This window comes from Schistocerca americana, chromosome X (assembly GCF_021461395.2).
Source record: "Schistocerca americana isolate TAMUIC-IGC-003095 chromosome X, iqSchAmer2.1, whole genome shotgun sequence".
NCBI classification, from domain to species: Eukaryota; Metazoa; Arthropoda; class Insecta; order Orthoptera; family Acrididae; genus Schistocerca; species Schistocerca americana.
In genome coordinates, this window is record NC_060130.1 from 324782632 (window position 1) to 324795699 (window position 13068).

The 13068-nt window shown below is 41.6% G+C and overlaps 1 pseudogene; it reads right to left on the reverse strand.

Moving 5' to 3' along the window:
- Positions 1–1786: 1786 nt before the first annotated feature.
- Positions 1787–1903, reverse strand: LOC124557274 (annotated as a pseudogene).
- Between the last annotated feature and the right edge of the window lie 11165 nt (positions 1904–13068).

The window sequence follows — 13068 nt, forward strand, 5'->3', positions numbered from 1 at the left end:
GCTTGGGAAGACTGTGCTCTCAGATACGGCAGGGACTGTGGTCGGCAGAGGTCTTGAGCTGCTTTTCTCGAAGCAGTGGACGTTTGAAAAAGCAATCTGGAGATTTCTCTGGAATTTCGTTGTTGTTCCATGGGGGACCCAGTCTTCCAGAGAAATACATTTAACAGACTGCAAGAAGCAACCTCTTCTTGTCTTTTGACTATCTGTGACTGATTTCCATATACTGGAGACACTATATCTGTGCCACCAGAAAAATCTCTTTGTGTACCACCAGTGGCAAGATAGAATAGTCCTCTATCCCTACCTACAGTGAGGACAGTGAGGGAGGGATGGAGGGGGATGGATGTGTTGGTGATTAGTTCATGAGCGCCCCTCCAGGAGAACACATGTTCAACTACTGCCCCCGCTTCTGTCTTTTGGGACAATGATTTTCCCCAGTACCTGTGTTGCATTATACCCATTCAATACAAGTGCTGTTTTTTTTTCAAGACAATTTCGATGAGCAATTAGAGCAGTGATACATTTTCCATCAGTTGCGGTAGTGTATGTTGGCTTTGATTACCTGTACTGCAAGGTGATTTTTCGAGCAGGCGTCTGAAACGAAGTCTGATGTGAAACAGCGATAGATGCAGCCCTCAGCTGTATTCTTACAAGTAATACACTTATTAAACTCCTCTCTGCCGGCCGGGGTGGCCGAGTGGTTCTAGGCGCTACAGTCTGGAACCGCGAAACCGCTACGGTTCGAATCCTGCCTCGGGCATGGACGTGTGTGATGTCCTTAAGTTTTTTAGGTTTAAGTTGTTCTAAGTTCTAGGGGACTTATGACCTCAGATGTTAAGTCCCATAGTGCTCAGAGCCATTTGAACCATTTGAACCAAACTCCTCTCTGTCCAACATCAGTACCTCATCAACTACATCGATTTCCCACAAAAAAATAAAGGTAGTACCTTACACCCCATCCTTTTTCCCTCCAGCTTGTACGTGAAGGGTAGAGTCTTGGTGCATCTGCATCCAGTTTCGAGTGGTATTGTGAAATTTTTTCCAGGAGGATAGCACCAGTAGTGTGGTATCGTGAATTTTTGAGCAGTATGGTGATTTTAGGCAGTCCTTGTGTAGCGCTATGCATATAGTGTGTAATTAGGACCGATATTTGTGATTAATTGCGTAATTAGGACTGACTGATCTTTACTGTAGCTTCCCAGTCAAAATAAATAATGTACACAAACCTTAAGTTCCTCTCCTGTGTCTGGACAGTTTCTATTTGTTGGGGGTGCACTTGGGCTTTCCGTCCAGAAGGACCAGAGTTAAGAGTCCCGGAAAAGGTACCGCCTTTTTTAATTTCCCGCCAATTCCTGGGTAGGGGTTAGGGTAGGACGTCAGCTCAGCCCTGGGACAAAGAAAATCCCACCAAAATGCGTAATTCTTCACAAAAATCGAACTTCCCGCAAAAATTCGAAATTCCGCCAGCAGGGTAGATGGGGGAGTGGCGGGGAGGGGAGGGGTGGAAAGGGGGAGGGGGTGTAGACATATGTGCCAGCTTGGGAAAACACATGACATCTGGCGGCGGAGGTGGGGGTGGATTGGGCACTCCGTCTTCAGGCCACAAGTGGCCCATCGGGACCATCCGACTGTCGTGTCATCCTCATTTGAGGATGCGGATAGGGGGGGCGTGTGGTCAGCACACCGCTCTCCCGGTCGTTTTGATGGTTTTCTATGACCGGAGCCGCTACTATTCGGTCGAGTAGCTCCTCAATTGGCATCACGAGGCTGAGTGCACCCCGAAAAATAGCAACAGCGCCTGGCGGCTGGATGGTCACCCATCCAAGTGCTGACCACGTCCGACAGCGCTTAACTTCGGTGATCTGACGGGAACCGGTGTATCCACTGCGGCAAGGCCGTTGCCCGGGTGGCTTGGGAGGGTAATTAATTGTTGAGTTTAATTACTTTGCACATCAATTTGGTATCAAAATTGTGCTCAAGCCACCATCTCCCTACTACTGCAAAACACGTAATTGAAAGCTCTGAGATATGTAGCGAGTCGTGGAACATATGTAGGAAAGACAGATTAGAGGCGATAGGAGGGGGAGTGTTCATTGCAGTTGACCGAAATATTGTCTCTATTGAGGTCAAAGTTGAGTGTGACAGTGAAGTCATCTGGTCGTGTACAACAGGTGTAGGTGAAACCAAGTTAATTGTTGGATGGATTTACTGACCACGCAATTCTTCTGTGACAATTCTAGGGTTATTCAAAGAAAATCTACCGTCAATAGCAAGAAAATACCTAGATCATGCAATACTAGTTGCAGGAACCTTAACCCGCCGAGTATAGATTGGGATCTCTATGGTGTCATTGCGGGGGTTACGGAAATACTTTTTAACAAGTTTTCTCAAAATTGTCTTTAGCGGCTAGGTCGGCAGCCCACGCGTAATGGAAATATCTTATACCTTGTAGCTACAAATTTTCCGGATCTTACTAACAGTGTCAGTGAAGAAACGTGGATGGGCGATTATCTTGTAATAGCAACTATGGTTACGGAAGTTAATAAATCAGTCAAGAAGGCTAGGAGAGTGTTCTGCTAGATAGAGCAGATAAGCAGTTATTAACCTCTCACTTAGACAATGAATATGCATCACTTACTTCCAGTAAGATGGATGTAGAATAACTATGGGCAAAGTTTAGCATATTGTAAATCAAGATCTTGTGAGTTATGTGCCTAGTAATTAGTTAAAGAAGGGAAAAAATCCACCATGGTTTAATAACGATATTCGGAGGATGCTGAGGAAGCAGACGCTGTGGCAGTATCGGTTCAAAAGGGATTGCACAAATGGCGACAAGTGAAGGTTAGTAGAGATGCGTGCGTCTGCGAAAATCTCTATGCGTGAATCATACACCAGTTACCAGCGTCAGATCTTAGCAAAAGATCTAGCAGAGAACCCGGGAAATTCTGGTCCTATGTAAAATCGCTAAGCGGGTCTAAGGCTTCCATGTAGTCCCTTGTTGACCAGTCTGGTGTAGCAGTTGGAGATAGCAAAACGAAAGCCGAAGTTTTAAAGATCACAGTGAAGAGATTGTTCACACAGGAGAATCGTACAAACATACCTTCATTTCACCATCGGACAGACTCACGTACGGACGACGTGGAAATAAGCATACCTGGCGTATAGATGTGTCCTATAAACCATGGATGGAGGACAGTGGACAGATTCCATTTCCTAGATTACTAGAAAGGGTTTTGACTCGGTGCCCCACTGCTGACAGCTGGTGAAGGTCTGAGAATATGATCTGTGTTTCCAGGTACGCGAGTGGCTTAAAGACTTTTTAAGTAATAGAACACAGCATGAGGTCCTCGACGGCAACTGTTCACTTGATAAGCTACCTTCAGCAGTGCCACAGGAAAGTGTGATAAGACTGCTGTTATTCTCTGTGCATACAAATGACCTGGCGGACAGTGTGAGCAGGGATCTGCTGTTGTTTGCTGGTGATGCTCCGGTGTACAAGAAGGTATCATTGTTGAGTGACTATAGGAGTATACAAGATGACTTAGAATTTCTAGTTGGTGTGATGAATGACAGGTTACTCTAAATTTGGAAAAAATGTAAGTTAACGCAGATGAGTAGGGAATAAAATCTTGTAAATTTCGAATACAGTATTAGTAGGCTGCTGCTTGCCACAGTCACGTCCATTAAATATCTAGGTGTAACGTTGCAGAGCGATATGTAGTGGAATGAGCACGTAAGGTTGTTAGTGGCGAAGACGAATGCTCGGCTTTCTGTTGTCGTTAGAATTTTGGGTAAGTGTAGCTCGTCGTTGAAGGAGATGGTGTATAGAATTCTAGTACGACTCAGTCTTGACTATTGTTCGAATGTTTGTGATCCCCACCAGTTCTTATAAAAGGAAGACATCGAAGCAATTCAGAGGCGAGCTGCTAGATATTTACCGGTAGGTTTGATCATTACACAAGTATTACGATCAGCACCCAAGTATAAGGGAGATAATTCGTGAAGTCAGATGGCAGTATTGTTGGAGAAATTTAGAGAATCAGCATTTGAGGCCGACTGCAGAACGATTCTGCTGCTGCCAACGTAAATTTTGCTTATCGATTCCGAAAGTAAAATGCGAGAAAATAGTGCTTATATGGAGGTTTTTAGACAGTCTTTTTCCCTCGCTCTATTGACGAGTGTAACATGAAAGGAACTGACTAGTATTGGTGTGTGGTACCCTCCGAACCGTACGTCGGCTTGCCGAGTATACGAGGTGCGACAATGAACTGATTTTCTTTGAAAGATGTGGCTCCCCTGCAGGCTTGCGTAGACACAATATCTTTGACCTTGGTCTATAAGTTGCTTCTAGTCCAAGCGGCACATCGATGCAACTGCTCAGTCGTGAGTTGTGCTCTAATAAGTTAACACGTGCTTGTGTCTTTCGTCACGGAAATGGAACCGCAAAATATTGCGCAACGGTATGCCATTTGTTTTTGCGTTAAATTGGGTGAAAACGAGACGAAAATTTACGGTAAGCTTCAGAAGGCTTTTGGGGAGGAGGTTATGTCAAGAGCTCAAGTTGTTTACTGAAGGCAGAACGAATGTTGAAGATGAAGACCGCAGTGGACGACCATCAACCGCACGCCCCACGGACGGATGTCAACTTGGCCAGAGTGCGTGAACTCGTGTGATCTGATCGAAGATTATCCGTGAAAATGATTGCTGAAGAGCTGAGCATCAATCGAGAAGCGGTTCATCCAATAATAACTGAAGATCACAACAGCGAGAAACACGGAAAAACGTGGCAGCCGATCTGTTAGAGCAAACGGAAATCAATCCAGAATTGTTGAGTCGTGTTATCACTGGTGATGAAAGTTGGTTTTTTCAATACTATCCAGAGACAAAACGCCCAAGTTCGCAATGGTGCTCAAAAGGATCACGCAGACCAAAAAAATCTTGCACGCTTGTGTGCTTCTTAGATTCCATCACTCACTTCATAAAGATTGGATACCTCCTGGACAAACAGTTAACCAATATTGCTACAAAGAAATTTTAGAAAGACTTCATAAAAGAGTTATTTGTGTCTGTGCCAACATTGCTGATAATTGGATTCTGCATCACGACAATGCGCCATCCCATACTGCTCGGTCAGTACAATTTTTAACCTCAAAACAAGTTTCAGTACTACCACATCCACATTATGCACCAGATATCGCTCCGTGCGACTTTTTTCTATTTCCAAGAGCCAGAACGGCGGTCAAGGGACACCATTTTCAAACAACACAAGATGTCCAGAAAGCTGTGATGAGGGTCTTGGAGGATATTACAGAAGATGAGTTCCAGAAATGTTACCATCAAAGGCAAAAGCGCTAAAAAAAGTGAGTGCAATCAGAAGGGATCTACTTTGAAGGAGACAACACTAAACTTGACTAAAACGGTAAGCAACAGTTTTTTCACATCAGTCTCATTACTTTATTGTCGCACGTCGGATACGTAGATTTAGATATAATCATTATCAGAAATACGACCGCAACTTTTTTTCCTGCAAATTCGTAGATAGTTCTCCTTCATCTAGCTGCACTTAGCACGCGATCTTGGGTAGAGTACGGACGGATCCCTACGCCACTACATTGGCAAGTTCATAGAAATTAATCACTGTACTTAACTTTTTTAACCACAAATTTCTAGAGCCATAACGAGTCATGAACCCACAGTAAAATGAAAGCTTCATAAAGTAGGCATGCCGAAATGAAATTTCTAAAGTTCAGAATCTCTTGGCCACCATAGATTAATTTATTACACTGGAGAGCGAAAGAAAGTGGTACAAATGCCTAATATTCTATATGGCCCCCGCGAGCACCATGGACTCGACTAATATCGCCATTAGTGCTCGAGGGAATTTACACCATGAATCCTGCAGGGCTGTCCATAAATCCGTAAGAGTATGAGGGGGTGCTGATCTCTCCAGAATAGCACGTTGCAAAGCATCCCAGACATGCTCAATAATGTTCGTGTCTGGGAAGTTTGGCGGCCAGCAAAGTGTTTCAACTCAGAAGAGTGTTCCTAGAGCCACTCTGAACCAATTCTTGAAGTGTAGGAAGTCGCATTGTCCTACTGCAATTGTCCAAATCCATGGGAATGCACAATGGACATGAATTGATGCGGGTGATCAGACAGGATGCTTACGTTGGTGTCACCTGGCAGAGTCGTATCTAGACGTATCAGGGGTCTCATATCACTTCAACTATACACACCCACACTGTTACATAGCTTCCACCAGCTTGAAGAATCCCCTGCAGACATGCAGACTCCATGTATTCATGAGGTTGTCCCCATACCTGTACTCATCCATCCGCTCGATACAATTTGAAACGAGACTAGTCCGACCAACCAACATGGTTCCAGTCATCAACAGTCCACTGTCGGTGTTCACGGGCCCAGGAGAAGTGTAAAGTTTTGTCTCATGCAGTCATCAAGGGTACACGAGTGGACCTTCGGCTCCGAAAGCCCATATCGACGATATTTCGTTGAATGGTTCACACGTTGACACTTGTTGATGGCCCAGCATTGAAATCTGTCACGCTGAACGATTCTCTTCAGTCGTCATCAGTCCCGTTCCTGCAGAATCTTTTTCCGGCTTCAGCGATGTCGGAGATTTGATGTTTTATCGGATTCCTGATATTCACGGTACACTGGTGAAATGATTGTACTTAAAATTCCCCACTTCATCGCTACCTCGGAGATGCTGTGTCCCATCGCTCGTGAGCCGACTCTAAAACCATGTTAAAACTCACTTAAATGTAGATAACCTGCCATTGTAGCAGCAGTAACCGATCTAACAACTGTGCCAGACACTTGCCTTACATAGGCGTTGCCGACCGCAGCGCCGAATTCTGCCTGTTTGTGAATACGCATGGGTATACCAATTTCTTTGGCGCTTCAGTGCAGAACAAACTGAACTTTCAATTAAACACTTGTTTTACATTGTAAGCCAAATTTCGCCTCGTGGGCGTTTTCAAAAGCAGATGTATATCGGTGACGTGTGTTGTAATATTTCGGGCTTTACAGCCATTATATTCGGCTACAAGTAGGTCTTATTAGAGCAACTGAAAAAGCAGCAATGGGAGGATAACGTAATTTGGTGTCAGGTACCGATGGCAGATGCTTTGTTCGGTACGGGTATCGTGAGAAAGACTGCCTAAATTGTGATCTTCCGCGATTGGCTACTACGTGCTAAAGTTGAGCGCCAAAATGGTAATTTTCTGTTATTAATATTATGAAAACTAAACAGTATATTTACTTGTACTTCATGTAAAATCATTCTCTCAATAGCAGGCTATCACTCCATTATTTCAAAGGTGTTAATTATCAGCAGAATAGTAAACAGTTGCTAAAGGAAAAGGCAGACGAAGCTCTTCTGAGATCTTCGGATCGCACCAAATTTGGATGGCAGGTGAAGTGGTTCGGCTGTAAGATCAGAGCTGGTTCGGCAGTCTCGGCAGGCAGACATGTTGTCTGCCATAGTCTGTATCGGTAAGAACTTAATCATTTATCTCTGTTTATTTGGATATCTAATTGAGAAATATTTGATAGTAATTACGCAAATACACAGTTCATGGATTTGATTATTTTTTATGAAAGTGTCGAGACTGTAAATTATTTGGGACTCATTTTGTGATTCATAAAGTGGACTGTAATGGTGCAGTTTCTCTTACTCTGATAATAAAATGCGAGTGGCATGCCGTATAAACAAACTAATTGAATTTTTTTATTAATACAGAATCAGTTCCTCGCTAAGAGTTTGTTACAGCCTGAAGATAATAGTTTTACGACCCACGTTCTGTTTTCTGCTCAGGGACGGCAACTACAGAAGACTGCAGGTTGGTAAACATTAATTAGTACTTATGCATTCCACTCAGGGCAAAGGAAGCCAATAGGTACATCGCCTATTCTGCTATCTTAGTACAAACAAGATCAGTGACATATCTTTTGTGGTGACAGAGAGGGGGTATGCAGGAGAGAAATTTTCGAGGGAAGGGTTTATCATACGCATGTCGACATCTCTCTCTCTCTCTCTCTCTCTTTCTCTCCTCTCTCTCTGGGTCTCTCTGCCTCTCTCTTTTTTTAACTTGCCATAATATATCACAACATTTAAAACTAATCCAAGTCCATATCCTCCAATATACATTCGATAACAACCAGAATGAATATATTCCCACATAACACTGTTTGGTTTAAAATACGATGATATTCATACTATCGACTTAGATCTGTATTTGAAAAACGCTACGAGCCAAAACTGCTACTGACGTAAAATAAACATTGAGATAAAAGTTTAACTTGTTTCGTTAAATTAAACGGCCAATGACGGACAAAATTATTTTGACCTCCGGAATATACACTGAGGCTGTGGGAATGGATACGTGGTAACTAAAAGAAGTATAAACAAGAAAAGTTTCGTCTGAATAGCATTTTTGTAACACGTAGTCTAATATTTTTTCCATCATGCTGTAAGTAACAAAGTGGCCCTGTCATATGAAATTGAGGAGTTTATAGACCTTTTGTCTCTTAGGCTCAAATACAACTTATTCCGGTTCAACGACGAAATTTATGTGGAAAAAGACGGTCTAAGTATGGGAAACGCGATTTCTGGTTTTTTAGCTGACGTGTTCATCAATCACCTTGAAACCAGATGGTTTCATGAGAATGTTGAGTTGGCAAAGAAAATTGTCTTTTACGTTAGGTACGTTGATAATACATTATTGCTTGTGAATGGCGATGAAATTGACATTAGCGAAATGGTGTCCTCATTTAACACTTTACATGCTAAAATAATGTTCACATTTGAACTTGAAACGAATGGGGTTATTAGTTTTCTGGATCTATACATAAGAAATAGTGACGGAAGGTTTCATTTTGGCATATTTAGAAGAAAGACATATACTGACTGTATCATAAACTATCATTCAGCCCACCCCTAATCAGCATAAAATGGCGTTTTTCAGATTTGCATTTAATCGTGTTTTCTGTACCCCACATTCTGAAGATGATCATAAAACTGAGTTAGATATTATTTTTTTCCATAGCTAAATCTAATGATTATCCGCTACACTTTGTTCAAAAAATTTAAGAAAAGTTTGCCAATAAATATAAAGACATGGGAGCAAATGAAGTAATTGTCTGGAAAAAATGAAACAATGAAATATATTTCTTTACCATAATGTGGGACAGTTAGTCTTAAAGTTGCAGCCGTTTTTAGGAAACTCAAGGTTAAGATTGCTTTTTCAACTAAGAATAATTTGGGACAAATTTTAGATCGTGCCGTAGATAAAGTAAAAGTTTTACACCAGTCGGGGGTTTACAAAATACTTTGTCCAAACTGTAAAGCATGTTACGTAGGTCAGACTGGACGAAAAACTGAAACTGGGTTTGCTGAACAAGTGGCCGTTGACAGAAAGGACGCGACTTATAGGTTGAATTTTGCAGCCCACATTATAAATAGAGGACATGAACTTCCTCAAATTGAGACACATGTGAGGTTCTTACATAGACCGGAAAAGGGAAATTATCTTGATTTGCTAGAGGATATGAAGATCTTTTGTCATCATAGATCTGCTAGCGTGTGCCTTCTCAATGAGCAGGTGATGGTGAGGGGAGTTCCTTTTTGGGAGCTCTTCCCTGAGCATTTGCTTGATGGGAATGGAAATGATAGGACAAGGAAGGACGAGAGGGGGGTGGAGGAGGGAAGAGTGAAAAAGGGGGGGGGGGAATAAATACATTGGTGATATGAATGATGTTATTGTGACTTAGTTTGCGTTGACGCCCTTTAATTAGGCTTTTGCTGTGTTGTCGGCTGCACCAACCGACATATGGTGTAGATTTATGTCTCATGATATACGGGCACACCGTAAGAGCCCCTACAAGTTCTCAATTCATCCTATCAAGCCAGTGTTAATTTTCCCATGTATGAAGTGTGCTAGCACTTTATTTTTGCATTTGGCCTTGTTTCGTTAATACCTTTGTTTCGTTCATGTGCAATGTGGCGTCATTTGCCGAAAAATCCGATCTTACTGAATGTCATTAACTGTGCGCTAGACGGACGCCAACACCGTTTCACGTTTTAGCATTATGATTAACTTTCGCTCTTGGATTTAAAAAATGATAAATAACTTTAAAAATTTTTAAAAAAGTTTTAAATTTTTTTCGAGGGTGTGCTTCTCATCTATGTTTGTTTCTCTTTACTAATTTGTACAATCTCTTTTTGGCGTATATAACTGTACTATGTGGTTGACAAAATCTTTTTCAAGATATCCATTTCATGTAAATATTTTAGTATTATACCATTATATTTTACCTCACTTTGTATGTCATACCTCTTTCTTCTTCTTCTCATTTTTATTTTAGCTGTATCTTTTCGCATAGAGTGCGGGTTTGCTTTGCAGCCCCCCTTATGGTTTCTCTTTGTCATAGTCAATTCTCGTTGTACCGCTTTATGTTTGGCCTCTGCTTAAGACAGTATTACTACTCAGGGCACATATTGGTTAAAAGGTAAATTTGTATGTCCATTTTAAATGGTTTAATGTGTCTATATACATGTAAGTGGTTTACGTTGCTTTATGTACATTTATTCGTTTGGTCACTGTTATTAATTACTTTTATTCTTGTATTTGTAGCACCGATTATGGCTATTAATCAGTTGCAATCGATTTGCAGAAGTGAATAAATAAAACATGATTTTGCGACTGGTTGCTGCGTATTTGGTAATTTTATGGTTTACGGTCGCTGCATGACTTGGGAACCACATGGAGCCCACCATTCGCAAATAATTGTATCTATAGTACCTTGCTCATAAGTTATAATTCAAACATCCATTTTTCATTGTGGTATTTTCAGAGGATTATTTAAGCAGTTAAAACTACTTGAATTTTGCTATGCTTTTAAGCAAAGACGTTAGTGCAAGTCGGGAAGTTTTTAGGCGTCCCGCACTATAAGCAAATATGTCTGTAAAACAAGGGAAATGGAATGTAGTAGAGGGTGTGGGAATTAGATTAGGAAATGAGGCACTAAAAATGATAAATAGTGCGAGTTTTGCTATTTGGGCAGCAAAGTAGATAGGATGTAAAATCCTGACTAGCAATTGCAACACAAGAGAGCTTTGTTTACACCGTATATACGTTTACACGACAGGAAGCTTTCTCTGAAAGTATTTGTCCGGAGTGCAGCCTTATACGGAAGTAAACTATAAACGATAAGCAGTTAAGACAAGAAGCAAATTGAAAGAAGGGAGGAACATTAGGGTTTAACGGCCCATCAAGATCGAGGTAAGAAAATTGAAGCCTTTTTAATATGATACTTCGTAAGAATGCTGAAGATTAAACGGTCCTATAGAGTAACTAACAAAGATGTACTTCGTCAAACTGGAGAGGAAACAAATTCGTGGCACAGCTTGACTAAAAGAAGGAATGGGCTAATGATTCAAATTATAAGGCATGAAGAAATCATGAATTTTATTATGGATGGAAGTGAGTGTGTGGGAGAATAGGGTGTTGAAATTATAGAGGCTAGACCAAGGCTTGAGTACTGTAAGTAGGTTGAAATGGATGCAGACTGCAGTAGTTATGCACAGATGTAGTGGCTTGCACAAAAGAGACTAGCATGAGGAGTTGCATCAGTCCAGTGTTCGAATTGACAAACGGCTTATCATACAAACAATTGAATATTTCATATGTGTTGTGTACAGAGTCTATTATAATTAATAACGAAAACTGACACGGGAGAATATATACAATAACAGAAGCAAAAGCTTTGCAGGAAACATGAGTCCGCAAACGAGCAGTCTTGGAGGTAATAGTGAATGTGTGGTTACGAGTCGCCATTGACTTCACTATTTAATATTGACCTAGATGGTGGAAGTGTATTTGAAACGTAAACTTTCATATTGGAGTTTTTAAAAGCTTTTTAAGAAACTGTGATAAACAGTAAAACCTGTTCGATACATTTATTTATTTAGTATTCGTACTTTAACAAAGTGCAAAATAATCAAACTAAAAATATTTGAGAATATACACATTAAACCACATAAATTTTAAAATACATAAAATCACAAAAATTGCGATTTATTTCCTTATTAACAAGAGTGGATGTTCGTTCTATTCTCTAAGCACTTTCAATGTTAATATAGCTAGAAAGTTAACCGAGTTATGACCATCTTTATTTTCGTCTGCCGTATCGTGTACGCACCTCCTTATGTATACGCTCAGAGGTGATCGATTTTCTGAAAACACTTCGTGTCACAGTAACAATATCTCGGGAGCAGACTACAACAAAGAATACAGTTTCAGCAGCCACTACACCCGTCTTTGTTTTAGTGTGCACAGTGCAAATACTGCGAGGGCGGCATTTCGCATAGCCAGCGGCGAGAAATGATTAGGGTTCGCGGAGCGAATGACGTGAGAACGGGGTAACGGGAGCTGGCAGAGTGCACAGATTTCGCGCCGTAAAGCCGTGATTTACAGCACAGGACCGGAATGTAAGGCCGGCGGCCGCGGGCTACAATCCCGGGAATCTATTAAGATGTAACGTTTATGTTGTGACTGCCCCTGCGCGCGTCCTCACACTGTGGCAGTATATTACAAAGTTCGGCGCTCGCAGGGCCGCGCAACTTCGGACGAGATATTGTGGGGCTGTAAGAACGCGAGAACCGCCCTGACGTTTACGCCGGCCTACAAGAATGAACTCTCGGACTTCACAGCACCCTCTCCCCACATCCGCTAATAGTCTTCTCGCCGGTGACCGATCCGCAGTAAAAATATGCGTAAGCCGTGTGTGGCAGATTCGTTTTACAAACTTATGCCGCTCCTGAGGTAACCCACAACCACTGACACACTTCGTGCTACAGGTTGATAGCTCTTGCAAAATTCAAACAAGACGACGTACTCATGTACGATATTTCTCTCATTTATTTCTCCGTATTGTGTGGTTTAATAGCTGGAGGAAATTGACGTCCGTGTTGCTGATGCGTTTAACAAGGATCTTAAAAATTCAGTACGTGATGTGCGTAAGCAGCTTCTTTCAAGTTGAAAGCTG